The following is an 18,116-nucleotide window of genomic DNA, read 5'->3' on the forward strand; positions in this document are numbered from 1 at the left end:
GGTGACCAGAGTGATCTTCTAAGTTGCTGGTCTGATGGCACCTCACTTCTGCTTTGGCTCCCCAAGGGATAGAGTCCAAACTTTTTCACACCAGCTCATAAGAGCCTTCACAAACTGATCTTGGCCCACTCCAATAGCTTTAAGCATCGAAGAGGATTGGGGTGTGTAGCAGATGCCTTGATGCCCTGCCCGAGCCCCTCGCCTTTACCACACTGGCCCAACTTCCAATGGCCGGCACCTGCTTTCATTTGTCTGATGGCTTTCACTGGCAATTGGAGCCCACTTGGTTACACATTGCAGGATGAAAGTGCCAGGAAATCGATGCCCCCTGGGAGCAGGCCTCAAACAATGATTGATGGAAGAGGGAGGATAAACACCCCAGCACCCTCGCCCTTTGGATGGGATAACAGGTGCATGTTGACACTGGCCCCCAGAGTTACCCAGTTGCCCACAGTTATTGAGAAACTCACCCTTCCCTGGCTCCTTCTCATCCCTGTCTCACTCCCTTTTTCCTCAACTGCTATTCATGATCACTTCCTAGATAAAACTCTCAATGGCCAGGCGTGGTGGCTCACTACTGTAATCTCAGCACTTTGAGAGGCCAAGGCAGGCACATTGCTTGAGCCTAGGAGTTCGAGACCAGCCTGGACAACATGGCAAAACTCCAGCCCTATAAAAATTTTAAAAATTAGCTGGGCATGGTGGCACACACCTATAGTCCCAGCTACTTGAAAGGAAGAGGTGAGAGGATTGCTTGAGACCAGGAGATTGAGGCTGCAGCAAACCATGATCATGCCACTGCACTCCAGCCTGGGTGACAGAAAGAGACCCTATCTCAAAACAGACAAACTCTTGCATTCAAATCCTTATCTCTGAGTCTTCTTTGGAAAGATCCCTGAAAAAACAAGTATTTTTTCCCAAAACCAGGTTATCCAGCTATGTATATACTTATACGTATTAGTGATAAATATGCCATGGTATCTGCAGCCTCTGGACTTTTGCACAAGTTTCCTCTATGTAGCATGACCTCCCCCTGCAGTCCCAACTTCCGGATGGCTCTTACACTACCTTTAGCTCTATCTGTAGCTTAGATCTACATTCTTGGGTAGAACTTCCCTCACCTTACCCACACCTCTCCCGCACACCACACACACACAGTTTCTGTTGGAATTTGCATCCCTCACACCCTAGTTCTCTTATTTTCCTTTCTGTTTTTTTTGTTTTTTTTTTCAAGATGGAGTCTCACTCTGTCACCCAGGCTGGAATGCAGTGGTGTGATCTCGGCTCACTGAAGCCTCAGTCTCCTGGGTTCAAGTGATTCTCCTGCCTCAGCCTCCCGAATAGCTGCGATTATAGACATGTGCCACCACACCTGGCTAATTTTTGCATTTTTAGTAGAGATGATATTTAACCATGTTGTCCAGGCTGGTCTTGAACTCCTGACCTCAGGTGATTCGCCCATCTAGGCCTCCCAAAGTGCTGGGATTACAGGCATGGAGACATTGCACCCAGCCTGTAATTGTGTTCAGAGCCTGTGTTCCCCATCAAAATGTAAGCCCCATGAGAAGGATTGTGTTTGTGGGCTCATTTCTGTATCCCCAGAGTAGAGTTCAATAAAGATGCTCAACATAGATTTGAATAAATGGTGCTTTAACTTCAAAAAATATATAGAAAAAGAAAAAAGGTATAATAGCATGCAGAAATGGAAATGTTTAACACATGCTAATTGAATAATTGCAGCAACCATCACTCAGCACACCCAGTGGGCCAGGCATCTTGCCAAAGGTTTCACAAGCATCACCTCAATTAACCCTCATAGGCTGATACTGATGTTATCCCTGTTTGACAAAGGAGGAATCAGGGTGAAAGAGAGGTTAAGTCACTTGCTAAAGGGCACACAGTAACAAGGGTAGAGCTGGGATTTGAACCCAGAGAGTCTGGCACCACAGGGCACATGTTTACCTGCAAAGTTCTCCTACCTCTTTCCCTGCTGGAATGATTCTCCAGCTGTAGAGCTCTTCACAGCACCTGAATGAAGCCTTCTCCCGCTCCAAGAGAATGAAGTAAAGAATCACTGGAAATTTCATGAACCTGATGGCATTCATTTATTCAACCAGTTATTTCTAAAGTACCTATCATGTGCCAGGCACAAGGAAAGAGTGGTAAATAAGAGAGACACTGTTCCTGCCCTCCCCAAGCATGCAGTCTAGTAAAAGAGACAGACATTGAATGAACAAACATGCAAACAGGCATGGAACGGGCAGTTGTAAACACTGTGAAGACAATGGGGATGGGAGGCACCTGACTTAAACAGGTCCAAGACAATTTTAAGTGAAGACCTGAAAAATAAGAATCTGACCACTCTGGAGGGAGAGGGGCAGAATATTTCCCATCAGACGGCAGAAAATGTTGGACGCTGTTTTAGATACAGTGAGAAGCCATTGGCATGGGGGGTGTTATGGTTTGGCTGTGTCCCCACCCAAATTTCACCTTGAATTGTAGCTCCCATAACCCCTACATGTCATGGGAAGGACCCAGTGGGGAGGTAACTGAATCATGGGGGCGGGTTTTCCCATGCTGTTCTCATCACAGTGAATAAGGCTCGTGAGATCCGATGGTTTTATAAAGGGCAATTCCCCTGCACACACTCTCTTACCTGCTGCCATGTAAGACATGACTTTGCTCCTCCTCGGCCTTCTGCCATGATTGTGAGGCCTCTCCAGCCATGTGGAATTGTGAGTCTATTAAACCATTCAACTGCCAGCAGTTGCCCACGAGACTTGGGAAAGTGCCTAGAGGAGCCCCTGACCACCTGGCTCTGAGACTGCTGCCTAGAGCTGTATGTCCTCACCAATATCCAGCAAATGCTGCAGTTCTGTACATCTGGTTCATCCGTTTCATCTCAACCCAAACTATGGAAACCTCCAGGATAGAAAAGGAATTAGGATGTCACCAGGCATCACCAAAAGTGACAGGGAGAAGAATGCAGGCCTGAAATATCCACTGAGAACACCTTGTTCTGTTCAAGCGGCTCTCCTCTCATCCTCTGCCTCATTAACTCTTTCACATACATCATCTCATTCTATCTTCAAGAGGATGCAGGTGGTGCATATCATTCTACCCATTCCCATAGATGGGTGAACTGAGGCTTAGCAAAGTGAACTGACCTGCCAGCTCAGAGCCACGTTCTGAAGACAGGGCCCTCCCAGCCCAAGTTCAACAGCACTTCTATCGCCACTCAATGGCTTGCTGTGAAAACCTTCTTAGAAGCTTGCTTTTTATTTATTTTGTTCTATGTGCATTTTTACCAGCACGGTATCAGCCAAGAGCTGGTGGAGAAGGAAGGTGAAGGAGAGTGTTAAGAGCAGGGAGGCTTAAATGCATCAAGGGCATGATCCTAAGAGAAACTGATTTGAATTGAATAAAAATTGGTTTCCCATTATCTTTGCAGCTACAACATTTGCAATTTAGGTCCTGACGCCAAACACTGCCACTGTTTTTCTGGTCAAATCTCCTTCCTAGGAAGATAACCACTTAAAAAATTCTCTGTAACCTATCAGGCAAAGTTCCTCTAAATGACACATAATGCTGCCCCAATTCACACAAAATTCCAACCCCAATATGGGAAGCACCACCACATTTACATAGAGCCAAAAAGTAAGATAAATTCAGAGCCAAGTGGGCATGGTGGCTCACACCTGTAATCCCCAGCACGTTAGGAGGCTGAGGCAGGTGGATTGTGAGGTCAGGAATTCGAGATCAGCCTGACCAATATGGTGAAACCCCGTTTCTACTAAAAATACAAAAATTAGATGGGCATGGTGGCACATGCCTGTAATCCCAGCTACTTGGGAGGCTGAGGCAGGAGAATCACTTGAATCTGGGAGGCGGAAGTTGCAGTGAGCTGAGATAGCACCATTGCACTCCAGCCTGGGTGACAAAGTGAGACTCCATCTCAAAAAAAAAAAAAAAAGTCACAAAGCATTTTGTGGAGCCAAAAGGAAACAGAAACGTAGTGAGACACAAATCCGTGCCTCCCCACCCACGCCCTTGCTGAGGGACTCTGCCCCTAATCACAGCCCCTGCTGTCATGTTTGCCTTAAGAATGATATTCAGCCATTACAAACACAACCATACTGCAGGCTAGAATACTGCAATCCTTTGAACACATTGATATATTCCCACCCTGAGTGTCCCTAAGAAGCTCCATCAAAAACAATAAGGAGGTGTGTCACCTCATCCACCAAAGTCCATAGGCAAGGAGGGTTTCAGGTCCAGTTGATTCAGCTGCTTCGAAGGACCCAGGTTTTTTGTTTATTTGTTTGTTTTGAGACAGAGTCTTGCTCTGTTGCCCAGTCTGGAGTGCAGTGGCATGATCTTGGCTCACTGAAACCTCCGCCTCCCAGTTTCAAACAATTCTTATGCCTCAGCTTCTAGAGTATCTGGGATTACAGGTGCATACCACCACATCCAGCTAATTTTTGTATTTTGAGTAGAGACGGGGGTTTTGCCATGTTGACCAGGCTGGTCTCGAACTCCTGACGTCAGGTGATCCACCCGCCTCAGCCTTCCAAAGTGCTGGCCGCCATGCCCGGCCAGAACCAGGTTCTTGCTGTTCCTCTTCTCTGCTTTCCACGGTGCAGACTTCACTCTAATTTTCAGCATGGTTGTATGGCTGTCAGGGGCACTTGCTGCCAATGCTTTCCCGTTTCAATCTAAGTCTAAGAGAACCTCTCCCAAAATAACAGACACTAAGCCCTTTCCATTAGTCTATTTAAACTAGAGTCTTGTCACTACCTCTGGATCATAACAGTCACCAGGGAGATGCCCCGCCCAGAGACAATTAGCAATGCCTGGAGACATTTTTGCTCATCGCAACTTGGAGAGAAGGGACTGGGTGCTACTGGCATCTGGTCCAGAGAGGCCAGGGATGCTGCTGAATATCCTGCAACGCACAGGACAGCCCCACCATGAAGAATTATCCTGTCCAAAATGTAATACTGAGCTTGAGAAACCTTGACTTAGATTAACCTACATTGGGGTTAGCGAACTAAAATTCACTAACTAAAATTCACTAAGATGTAGCCCACTGGCCTGTTTTTGTAAATCAAGTATCACCAGAATGCAGTCACATGCTCATTTGCAAGTTGTCTATGGCTGCTTTCTTTGTGATAGAGACCATTTCCCTTTACCCCTAAAGCTTAAAGCATTTACTCTCTGGCCCTTTTCTGAAAAAGTTTGCTGACCCCTGGCCTAGGTCTACCCTTAAAGCTGGGGTTAGGGAGAATATGTGAACAAAATTAGGGTTCTGTTAGGAAAGAGGGAAAAATTGGTGTTGGGAAGTAACAAACAGTAACCACCACCAAGAGAAAGACTATTTCTATTTTTAGTAGAGACAGGGTTTCACCATGTTGACTAGTATGGTCTGGATCTCTTGACCTCATGATCCACCTGCCTCGGCCTCCCAAAGTGCCGGGATTACAGGCGTGAGCCACCGCGCCCGGCTGAGAAAGACTATTTCTAAAGACCTCACTGTATCCCATAGCTCTCACCAGGGACTTTATCAATGAAACTATTTCTACTTAAAGGACTTGTACAAAAATGAGGCTGCTAGACAGGAAAAATAAGTTCTAGTATTTTTTATTACTGTAGGATTACTATAGTTGACAACAAATTATTCATAGTTTCCAAATAGCTAGAAAAGGATATTCAATGTTCCCACACACAGAAATAATAGGCCAGGCGTGGTGGCTCATGCCTGTAATCCAAGAATATTGGGAGGCCAAGGCAGGTGGATCACCTGAAATCAGGAGTTTGAGACAAGCCTAGCCAACATGGTGGAACCCTGTTTCTACTAAAAATACAAAAATTAGCTGGATGTGGTGGTAGGTGCCTGTAATCCCAGCTACTTTGGAGGCTGAAGCAGGAGAATTGCTTGAACCCAGGAGGTGGACATGGCAGTGAGTTGAGATCGCACCACTGCACTCCAGCCTGGGCAACAGAGCCAGACTCCAGCTCAAAAATAATAATAATAATAATAATAATAGTTTGAAATTACGGATATGCTAATTACCCTAATCTGATCATTACGTGTTATATGTATCAAAACATCACTAGGTACTCCATGAATATGTACAATTATCCTTTGTCCATTTCAGCAAAGCGAGACTCCATCTCAAAAACAAAGTAAAATAAAATGTAATTAAAAGCTGGGAAAAATAAAATAAACTAGGAATTTAGGCCTTACACAATTTCTAAGTTGCTAGGTGGTGTGAAACCCGTGACCTCCCACCCAAGGATTAAGATTTTTGACTCCTACTACAAAGAGAGAGAAATGATTATCAGAGCAGTGGGTTCTATGCCCATAAAAGTCAGGCCTGATGTCAGCTCTATGGAAGGACAAAGCCAGACTGAAATCAAGAGAGAAGAAAAAGAAAGAGTAGCAAGGAAGTTACTTAGCAGAGAGAATCACAGGTTGAAAGGAGAGACGCACAAAAAACAAGCATCCCCAGAGGGACAAAGAAACATGGCTGCTTGCAATGATTGATCCCATGATGCTGTGTGGTTCCATGAGATTTCACAACACCTTTTCAGTAAGTTCTTTTCCTGAACAAGTCCAAATGGGTTTCTGTTCCTTGGAATCAAAAGATCCCTGAGGAAGATGAGACCCACTGAATCATTAGACACCCTCTGTATTAGTCCATTCTCAGACATTCTCATATTGCTATAAAGAAGTGTTTGAGAATGGGTAATTTATGAATAAAAGAGGTTTACTTGGCTCATGGTTCCACAGGATGTACAGGAAGCATGGCTGGAGAGGCCTCAGGAAACTTACAATCATGGCAGAAGGCAAAGGGGAAGCAGGCACATCTTCACATGGCCAGAGCAGAAGGAAGAGAGAGGGAAAGGTGTCACACACTTTTAAACAACCAGATCTCATGAGAATTCTATCATGAGAACAGCATGAAGGGGAAATTTGCCCCCATGATCTAATTACCTCTCACCAAGCCCCACCTCCAACATTGCAGGTTACAATTTGACATAAGATTTGGACAGGGACACACACGCAAACCATATCACTCTCCCTTAGGGGCAAGGCAAATATTTGCCCAAAAGGTTAACTGGCTTCTTCTCTCTCCTTTTATCCTAGTCACCCAGGGCTTCCCATTCCACTTGGCAGAAGGTTGGCCAGACTCAAAGACCTGATGTAACATTTAAGACTTTAAAAAACCTAAGTGGGAAGATAGTACCTGATTTTTATAGATATTTTAAAGGTTCCTTTTAATATAAATATAAATGGTTACCAGACTTGTCAAATATAAGTCAAGTCAATATCAATTCTCAAAAAGAAGAAGGGAAAAAAATTTAAGTAGAAAAAAAAATTCAAGGCCATTTCTTTTCAACTTGTGATAATGTTACTTTGATCTTCCTGTTCACTCAGCCTGGTTTAAGTTATCAGAAGCCCACCACTAAATGCCCTGTTCCTATTACTTCTTTATTTGATATTATAATTGAATGAGAATTGTTATAGCCTGGCCAATGTTCCCCATCTGCCGCTTCTCTGGGTAGGGGATTGGGGGATGCTGTTTTGTTTTGGTTTTTTCCTGGTAGCACCTGAGGCAACATTTTGGAACAAAATCATCTCTCTGACTTCCTCTGGAATACATTCTCTTTCTTAAAGTCAGAACCATTCATCTCCTGGAGGCAAATCTGTCCTGTAGGTGTTTCTCCAGACGCCACCATCCAGGTTTCCAAGCTGCCTATAAAGGATGGAGGATGATAGTGCTGAATTTCTGCCTCTGCTATTTGCAATCCACCTTCCTCATCCTGCAGCCTTTGGAAAAGGGGCCACCTCTATTTGCACCACAGGTAATAAGGCAGGATCAATCAAATGATGATTCTGAACTAAACAAACTGATTTCTTCCCAACCTCATTGTGCAAAGAGAAAACTGCTAGATGAAGCAAGATCATAGTGAAGCCAAACACTTCACATGAACATATTCAGGAAACATGCTCCAACTATGTGCTGGGGTTTACAGACAGAGACAGAGAAGGTACAGTCCACCCCCTTAAGGAAGCCACAGTCTTGAGCAAGGCTGTCCAATAGAAATATAACACAAGCCACATTTGTAATTTGAAAGTTTTTAGTAGAGGGAGATCCAAGATAGCTGAATAGGAACAGCTCTGGAATGCAGTTCCCAGCTAGAACAACACAGAGTGTGAGTGATCACCGCATTTCCAAATGAGTTTTTACTGCCCACAGACCAGGAGATTGCTGGGCCAAAAGGCACCACGAGTTTCCAGCATGGCTGTTTCAGCTGGCACCACAGGTCTCCACATAAAAACTCACACAAATCTGGGCAGCCATTTCAACTGGTGCCTGGAACGCCTGGGATACAGAGCCACCCATGCAACTGAAAAAGGGGGGAGCTGAAGCAGGGAGCCAGGTGATCTGGCTCAGTGAGTCCCACCCCCACAAAGATTAACAGTTTTGCAGCAAGCGCAGCTGGACCCAGGATGGTCCAGCTCAGTGGCGGAAAGGGTGTCAGCCATTACCGAGGCAGTCCACCACTACCAAGGCAAACCACCTTTACTGAGGCAGACCACCATTACCGAGGCAGTTCTAATTGTACCTGTGTAAACAAAACTGCAAGGAAGTTCACACAGCAGCTGGGCAGAGCCCACAGCATCTCAGCAATGCCTCTGCTGGCAGACTGTGACTAGACCACCTCCTTGCTGGGCAGGGCATCTTTGAAAAAAGGCAGCAGCACGTCATGAACTTATAAATAAAGCCCCACCTTCCCAGGACAGAGCAACTGGGAAAAAAGGTGGTTATGAGTTCTGCTGCAGCAGACTTAAACGTACCCACTCAGCAGCTCTGAACAGAACAAACAACGGAGCTCCCAGCTCAGCACTTGAGCTCCTATAGGGGACAGACTGTCTCCTCAAGCAGCTCCCCAACCCCCATATATCCAAAGAGACACCTCATAAAGGAGAGCTCAGGCTAATATCTGGCATGAAGATAACAGAAGGAGAAACTGGCAGCAACCCTTACCGTCCTGCAGCCGCCGCAGGTGATCCCCAGGCAAGCAGGGTCTGCAGTGGACCTCCAGCAGTCCTATAGCAGAGGGGCCTCACTGTTAGAAGAAAAACTAAAAAACAGAAAGAAATAACTTCAACATCAACAAAAAGGGTGTCCACTCAGAGATCCCATCTGAAAGTCACCAACTACAAAGACCACAGGTAGATAAATCCACAAAGATGCAAAGAAACCAGCACAAAATGGATGATAACACCAAACTCCAGAATGCCTCTCCTCCTCCAAGGGATCACAACTCCTCACCAGTAAGGGAACAAAGCTGGATGGAGAATGAGTCTGATCAATTGACAGAAACAGGCTTCTGAAGGTGGGTAATAACAAACTTCTCTGAGCTAAAAGAACATTTTCTAACCCAATGCAGAGAAACTAAGAATCGTGAAAAAAGGTTAGACGAAATGCTAACAAGAATAAACAGCTTACAGAAGAATATAAATGACTTGATGGAGCTGAAAAACACAGCACGAGAACTTCGTGAAGCATACACAAGTTTCAATAGCCAAATCGACCAAGCAGAAGAAAGGATATCAGAGATTGAAGATCAACTCAATAAAATAAAACAAGAAGGCAAGATTAGAGAAAAAAGAGTGAAAAGAAATGAACAAAGCCTCCAAGAAATATGCGCTTATGTGAAAAGACATAATCTACATTTGATAGGTGTACCTGACTGTGATGGAGAGAATGAATCCAAGCTGGAAAATACAGGATATTATTCAGGAGAACTTCCCCAACCTAGCAAGGCCAGCCAAAATTCAAATCCAGGAAATACAGAGAACATCACAAAGGTATTACTTAAGAAGAGCAACCCCAGGCACATAATTGTCAGATTCACCAGGGTTGAAATGAAGGAAAAAATGCTGAGAGCAGCCAGAGAGAAAAGTCGGGTTACCCACAAAGGGAAGCCCATCAGACTCACAGCAGATCTCTCGGCAGAAACCCTACAAGTCAGAAGAGAGTGGGGGCCAATATTAAACATCCTTAAAGAAAAGAACTTTCAACCTAGAGTTTCATATCCAGCCAAACTAAGCTTCATAAGTGAAGGAGAAATAAAATCCTTTATGAACAAGCAATTGCTGAGAGATTTTGTCACCAGCAGGCCTGCCTTACGAGAGCTCCTGAAAGAAGAACTAAACATAGAAAGGTACAATCAGTACCAGCCAATCCAAAAATGTGCCAAATGGTAAAGAGCATCAATACAATGAAGAAATTGCCTCAACTAACAGGCAAAACAACCAGCTACCATCAAAATGGCAGGATCAAATTCACACATAACAATATTAATCTTAAATGTAAATGGTCTAAACGCCCCAATCAAAAGACACAGACTGGCAAATTGGGTAAAAAGTCAAAAACCATTGGTGTGCCATATTCAGGAAATCCATCTCACATGTAAGGATACACATAGACTCAAAATAAAGAGATGGAGGAAGATTTACCAAGCAAATGGAGAGCAAAAAAAAGCAGGAGTTGCAATCCCAGTCTCTGATAAAATAGACTTTAAACCAACAAAGATCAAAAGAGACAAAGAAGGGTATTACATAATGGTAAAAGGATCAATGCAACAAGAAGAGCTAAAAATCCTAAATATATATGCACCCAATACAGGAGCACCCAGATACAGAAAGCAAGTTCTTAACAACCTACAATGAGACTTAGACTCCCACACAGTAATAGTGGGAGATTTTAACACTCCACTGTCAATATTAGACAGATCAATGAGATAGAAAATTAACAAGGATATCCAGGACTTGAACTCAGATCTGGACCAAGCAAACCTAATAGACATCTTCAGAACTCTCAACCCCAAAACCACAGAATATATATTCTTCTCAGCACCACATCGCACCTACTCTAAAACTGACCACGTAATTGGAAGTAAATCACTCCTCAGCAAAAGCAAAAGAACGGAAATCATAACAAACAGTCTTTCAGACCACAGCACAATCAAATTAGAACTCAGGATTAAGAAAATAACTCAGAACCACACAACTTCATGGAAACTGAACAACAGGCTCTTGAATGTTGACTGGATAAACAATGAAATGAAGGCAGAAATAAAGATGTTCTTCAAAACCAATGAGAATGAATACACAATGTACCAGAATCTCTGGGACACATTTAAAGCAGTGTCTAGAGGGAAATTTATAGCAATAAATGCCCACATGAGAAACAAGAAAAGATCTAAAATTGACACCCTATCATCAAAATTGAAAGAGCTAGGGGAGCGACATCAAAAAAATTCAAAAGCTAGCAGAAGACAAGAAATAACTAAGATCAGAGCAGAACTGAAGGAGATAGAGACACAAAAATCCCTTCAAAAAAATCAATAAATCCAGGAGCTGGTTTTTTGAAAAAAATCAACAAAAGAGATAGACCACTAGTCAGATTAATAAACAAGAGAGAAGAATCAAATAGATGCAATAAAAAACAATAAAGGGGATATCACCACCAATTCCACAGAAATACAAACTAACATCAGAGATTACTACAAACAACTCTATGCCCATAAACCAGTAAACCTGGAAGAAATGGATAAATTTCTGGACACTTGCATCCTCCCAAGCCTGAACTAGGAAGAAGTTGAACCCCTAAATAGACCAATAACAAGGGCTAAAGTTGAGGCAGCAATTAATAGCCTATCAACCAAAAAAAGTCCAGGTCCAGATTGGTTCACAGCTGAATCCTACCAGACATACAAAGAGGAGCTGGTACCACTCCTTCTGAAACTATTCCAAACAATCCAAAAAGAGGGAATCCTTCCCAAATCATGTTATGAGAATAACATCACCCTGATACCAAAACCCAGCAGAGACTCAACAAGAAAAGAAAACTTCAGGCCAATATCCATGATGAACATAGATGCAAAAATCTTCAATAAAATACTGGCAAACTGACTGCAATAACACATCAAAAAGCTTATCCATCACAATCAAGTAGGCTTCATCCCAGGGATGCAAGGCTGTTCAACATACGCAAGTCTATAAACATAATCCACCACATAAACAGAACCAAAGACAAAAACCACACGATTATCTCAATAGATGCAGAGAAGGCCTTCAACAACATTCAACAGCCCTTTATGCTAAAAACTCTCAATAAACTAGGTATCAATGGAATGTATCTCAAAATAATAAAAGCTATTTACGACCAACTCATAGCCAATATCATTCTGAATGGGCAAAAACTGGAAGCACTCCCTTTGAAATCTGGCACTAGACAAGGATGCGCTCTCTCACCACTCCTATTCAATATAGTATGGGAAGTTCTAGCCAGAGCAATCGGGCAAGAAGAAGAAATAAAGGGTATTCAATTAATAAATGAGGAAGTCAAATTGTCTGTATTTGCAGATGACATGATTGTATATTTAGAAGACCCCATCGTCTCAGCCCAAAATATCCTTAAACTGATAAGCAACTTCAGCAAAGTCTCAGGATACAAAATCAATGTGCAGAAATCACAAGCATTCCTATACACCAATAACAGACTAAAAAAAGAGCCAAATCAAGAGCAAACTCCCATTCACAATTGCTACAAAAATAATAAAATACCTAGGAATACAACTAACAAAGGATGTAAAGTACCTCTTCAAGAACTACAAGCCACTGCTCAAGGAAATAAGAGAGGACACAAACAGATGGAAAAACATTCCATGCTCATGGTTAGGAAGAATCAATAACGTGAAAATGGTCATACTGCCCAAAGTAATTTATAGATTCAACACTATCCCCATTAAGCTACCTATGACCCTCTTCACAGAACTGGAAAAACCACCTTAAACTTCATATGGAACCAAAAGAGAGCCTGCATAGCCAAGACAATCCTAAGCAAAACAAACAAACCTGGAGGCAAAACGCTACCTGACTTCAAACTATACTACAAGTCTACAGTAATCAAAGCAGCATGGTACTGGTACCAAAACAGATATATAGACCAATGGAACAGAGCAGAGGCCTTGGAGGCAACGCCAACCATCTGATCTTTGACAAACCTGACAAAAACAAGCAATGGGGAAAGGATTACCTGTTTAATAAATGATGTTGGAATAACTGGCTAGCCATGTGCAGAAAACAGAAACTGGACCCCTTCCTGACATCTTACACCAAAATTAACTCCAGATGGATTAAAGACTTAAACAAAAGACCTAACACCATAAAAACCCTAGAAGAAAACCCAGGCAAAACCATTCAGGACATAGGCGTAGGCAAGGACTTCATGACTAAAACACCAAAAGCATTGGCAACAAAAGCCAAAATAGACAAATGGGATCTAATCAAACTCCACAGCTTCTGTACAGCAAAGGAAACAATCATTAGAGTGAACTGGCAACCAACAGAATGGGAAAAAAAATTTGCAATCTACCCATCTGACAAAGGGCTAATATCCAGCATCTACAAAGAATTAAAGCAGATTTACAAGACAAAAACAAACCCTTCAAAAGTGGGCGAAGGACATGAACAGATACTTTTCAAAAGAAGACATTTATGCAGCCAACAAACATATGAAAAAATGCTCATCATCATTGGTCATTAGAGAAATGCAAATCAAAACCACATTGAGATACCATCTCATATCAGTTAGAATGGTGATCATTAAAAAAAAAAAAATAGACAATAGATGCTGGAGAGGATGTGGAGAAAGAGGAACACTTTTACTGTTGGTGGGAGTGTAAATCAGTTCAGCCATTGTGGAAGACAGTGTGGAGATTCCTCAAGAATCTAGAAATTTAAATTCCATTTGACCCAGCAATCCCATTACTGGGTATATATCCAAAGGATTATAAATCATTCTGTTATAAAGACACATGCACACATATGTTCACTGCGGCACTGTTTACAAGAGCAAAGACCTAGAACCAACCCCAATGTCCATCGATGATAGACTGGACAGGGAAAATGTGGCATATATACACCATGAAATACTATGCAGCCATAAAAAATGATTATTTCATGTCCTTTGTAGGGACATGGATGAATCTGGAAACCATCATTCTCAGCAAACTGACACAAGAACAGAAAATCAAACACCGCATGTTCTCACTCATAGGTGGGTGTTGAACAATGAGAACAGATGGACACAGAGAGGGGAGCATCACACACTGGGGTCTGTTGAGGGGGACTAGGGGAGGGACAGCAGAGGGGTAGGGAGGTTAGGGAGGGATAACATGGGGAGAAATGCCAGATATAAGTGATGGGGGAATAGAGGCAGCAAACCACATTGCCATGTATGTACCTATGCAACAATCCTGCATGATCTGCCCGTGTACCCCAGAACCTAAAGTACAATAAAATTACATATATATATATATATATATATATGAAAGTTTTTAGTAACAACATTAAAATAAGTGAAAAGAAACAGGTCAAGATAATTTAATAATGTTTTATTTAACCCAAAATATTATCATTTCCGTATGTAATCAATACCAAAAAACTATTAATGAGACAGTTTACATTATTTTCCTAGTAAGCCTTTGAAATCCAGGATGTACTTTATGCTTACAGCCATCTTCATTCAGACCAGTTACATTTCAAGTGTTCAGTAGTCATATGTAGCTAGTGGCTACTGTACTGAGCAGCACAGCTTTAGAAGTGGAGCAGATGTATACACAATTAAATTTAAGAAAAAATAAAACAGGGTTAGGCATGGTGGCTCACATCTGTAATCCCAGCACTTTGGGAGGCCAAGGCAGGCTGATCACTTGACTCCAGGAGTTCAAGACCATCCTAGACAACATGGCAAAAACCCTGTCTCTACAAAAACAAAAAAATAGCCAAGTGTGGTGGCATGTGCCTGTAGTCCCAGCTGCTTGGGACGCTGAGGTAGGAGGATTGTTTGAACCTGGAAGGTTGAGGTTGCAGTGAGCCATGATCATGCCACTACACTCCAGTCTGGGTGACACAGTGAGACCCTGTCCCCCCAAAAAAAATAAAAATAAAAATAAAACAACATGAAGGAAGAAGATAGCAAGAAATGGAAAGATGCCCCGTGTTCATAGATTGGAAGACTTAACATTGTTAAGACATAGCTGTCACTCAAAGTGATCTACAGATTTATTGCAATCTGTATCAAAATTCCAAGAGTGTTTTTTGCAGAAATAGAAATATTTATACTAAGAAATTATATGAAATCTTAAGGAACCCTGAAAAGTCAAAACAATCTTGTAAAAGAACAAAGTTTGAGGTCTCACATTCCCTAATTTCAAAACTTTGTTCAAAGCTACAGCAATGAAGACAGCATGATACTGTCATAAAACAGACAATGAAACTGAATGGAAAGCCAAGAAATCCACCCTTGTATACATGGCCAAGTGATTTTTGACAAGGGTTCCATGACTCTTCAATGGGGAAAAGACAGTCTGGACACTTAACTTGTATAGGATCTTTTCCTTAAATCATATAAAAAATTAAATCAAAATGAATCAAAGGCCTAAACATAAGTTAAAACTACAAAACTCTTAGAAGAAAACATAGGAGGAAGCTTCATGACATTGAATTTAGCAATGATTTCTTGAATTTCTTTGCACGGCTGCAGTATCCGGACTATGCAAAGGCAGCATAATCACTTGGTCCTTAAATAGGGACTTGTATGAATGGCAACAAAAAATAGATAAATTGAACCATATCAAAATTTAAAACTATGCATGAAAGGACACAACAGAATGAAAAGGCAACTCATAGAAGGGAAGAAACTGTTTGCAAATTATACAGCTAAGAAGAGGTTAATATACAGAGTATATAAAGAACTCCTACAACTCGGTAACAACAACAAAACCAATTTTAAAAGGGGCAGAAAACTAGAAAACACATTTCTCCAAAGAAGATAAACAAATGGCCAAAAGGCACATGAAAAGATGCTCAACATCACTAATCATTAGGGAAATGCAAATCAAAACCACAATGAGATACCACTTCATTACACAATGAAATGCCATATGAGATACTACCTCATACGCATACATGAAATAGTCATTATACAAAAGGGAAAAAAACAGATAATAACAAGAGCCCACAAGGATGCAGAAAAATCGGAACCCTCATGCACTGTTGGGAATGTAAAATTGTGCAGTGAGCACTTTAGAAAACAATATGGGAGCTCCTCAAAAAGATTCAAAGTGTAATTACCATCTCCAGCCATTCCACTTCTGGGTATATGTCTAAAAGAATTAAAAGTACAGACTCAAATGGATATTTGTACACACATATTCATAGCAGCATTATTCACAACAGATAAAAAGTGGAAGCAACTCAAGTATCCATCATCAGACAAGTAGATGAACAAAATGTAGCATGTCCACACAATGGAAGATTATTCATCCCTAAAAAGGAAGGAAATTCTGATATATACTACAACATGAATTAACCTTACGGACATAATGCTAAGTGAAATAAGCCAGACACAAATGGACAAATACTGTACGTTTCCACTTATATGTGAGGTACCTGGAGGAGTGAAAAATACATAGAGACATAGAAAAGGTAGAATGGGCTGGACGCGGTGGCTCACGCCTGTAATCCCGGCACTTTGGGAGGCTGAGGCGGACGGATCACCTGAGGCTGGGAGTTTGAGACCAGCCTGACCAACACAGAGAAACCCTGTCTCTACTAAAAATACAAAAAAAAATTAGCTGGGTGTGGTGACACATGCCTGTAATCCCAGCTACTCAGGAGGCTGAGGCAGGAGAATTTCTTGAACCCAGGAGGTAGAGGTTGCGGTGAGCTGAGATAGCGCCATTGCAATCCAGCCTGGGCAACAAGAGCAAAACTCCATCTCAAAAAAAAAAAAAAAAGAGAGAGAGAGAGAGAGGGAGAAGGTAGAATGGTGATTGCCAGGGGTTGGGGGGAGGAGGAAATGGAGAGTCAGTGCTTAATGGATATAGCTTCAGTTTTGCAAGATGAAAAGTGTTCTGGAGATAAATGGTAGAGATGATTGCACAAGATGAATATACTTAATGCCACCGAGCTGTACACTTAAAAATTGTTAAGATGATAAATTTTGTGTATTACCACAATAAAAAAAAAAGACTAATTATAAAGCAATTGAAAAAATAACACCACGAAGGGCCATAACCCAGAGGGGAAGTTGTTGAGATGCCAAACATCTGTGGAAGACTTAGTGTCATAATTAAGAGTTTAAGTTTCAGAGACAAAGAGGTTTTCATCCTATACAGTTACTTGGAGAAATCACTTTCTCTCTCCAAGCTTTGCTTTCCTCATCTGCAAAATGTGAGTATTTAATGGGCCACCCTCCTAGATTCCTGGTAAAGAATATGTGCCAGGTACATGATGCAGTCAGCACAGTACCTGGCACAAAGAAACCTCTTCTGAAAAGTCAGCTGCTATCCTTATTGTTATTGCTATAACAAGCACAGCAAGAGTGGCACATATCCAGGAAGACTTCTTGGATAAGGGGACACTTGAGAGGAGTCTTTTCTTTTTTTGAGACTGGGTCTTGCTTTATTGCCCAGGCTGGAGTGCAGTGGCATGATCACAGATTAAGCAGCCTCAACCTCCTGGGCTCCAGTGATCCTCCCTACTCAGCCTCCTGAGTAGCAGACTACAGTTGCCACCATACCCAGCTAAATTTTTGTTGTAGAGACAGGGTCTCACTATGTTATCCATGCTGGTCTTGAACTCCTGGGCTCAAGCGATCCTCCCACCTTGGCCTTCCAAAGTGCTGGGACTACAGGCGTGGGTCACCATACCCAGCCTCTGAGATGGGTCTTAAAGATGAAGAGAATTAACTCCACAAGTAGGGAGGGTGGGAGGGAATTTCCAAGCAAAGGGACACAGAGTGAAGATACAATGTAGGAAGGAGGTATACTACGTGCTTTTTCAAACACATACATTTATATATTATATCCCACACACACAAATGGGAACATGCTGTTCTGTGCCTTGCTTTTTTTCACTTATTAATAGATCAGTTCTTATGGTGACAAAAAAATGTTCTAGATTAGTGATGATGGTTGTGCAACTTTGTGAATATTCTAAAAACCACTTTAAAAGGGTGACTTTTGGT

The 18,116-nt window shown here is 42.1% G+C and overlaps 1 long non-coding RNA gene across 1 annotated transcript in view; it reads right to left on the reverse strand.

Annotated features, from left to right (window-relative positions):
* Positions 1-18,116, reverse strand: part of LOC105728561 (uncharacterized) — a 183,804-nt gene that overhangs the window by 86,719 nt on the left and 78,969 nt on the right. The window lies entirely within an intron of this gene.

Source organism: Aotus nancymaae, unplaced genomic scaffold (assembly GCF_030222135.1).
Source record: "Aotus nancymaae isolate 86718 unplaced genomic scaffold, 86718_ANA_hifiasm-v0.15.2.pri h1tg000021l, whole genome shotgun sequence".
NCBI classification, from domain to species: Eukaryota; Metazoa; Chordata; class Mammalia; order Primates; family Aotidae; genus Aotus; species Aotus nancymaae.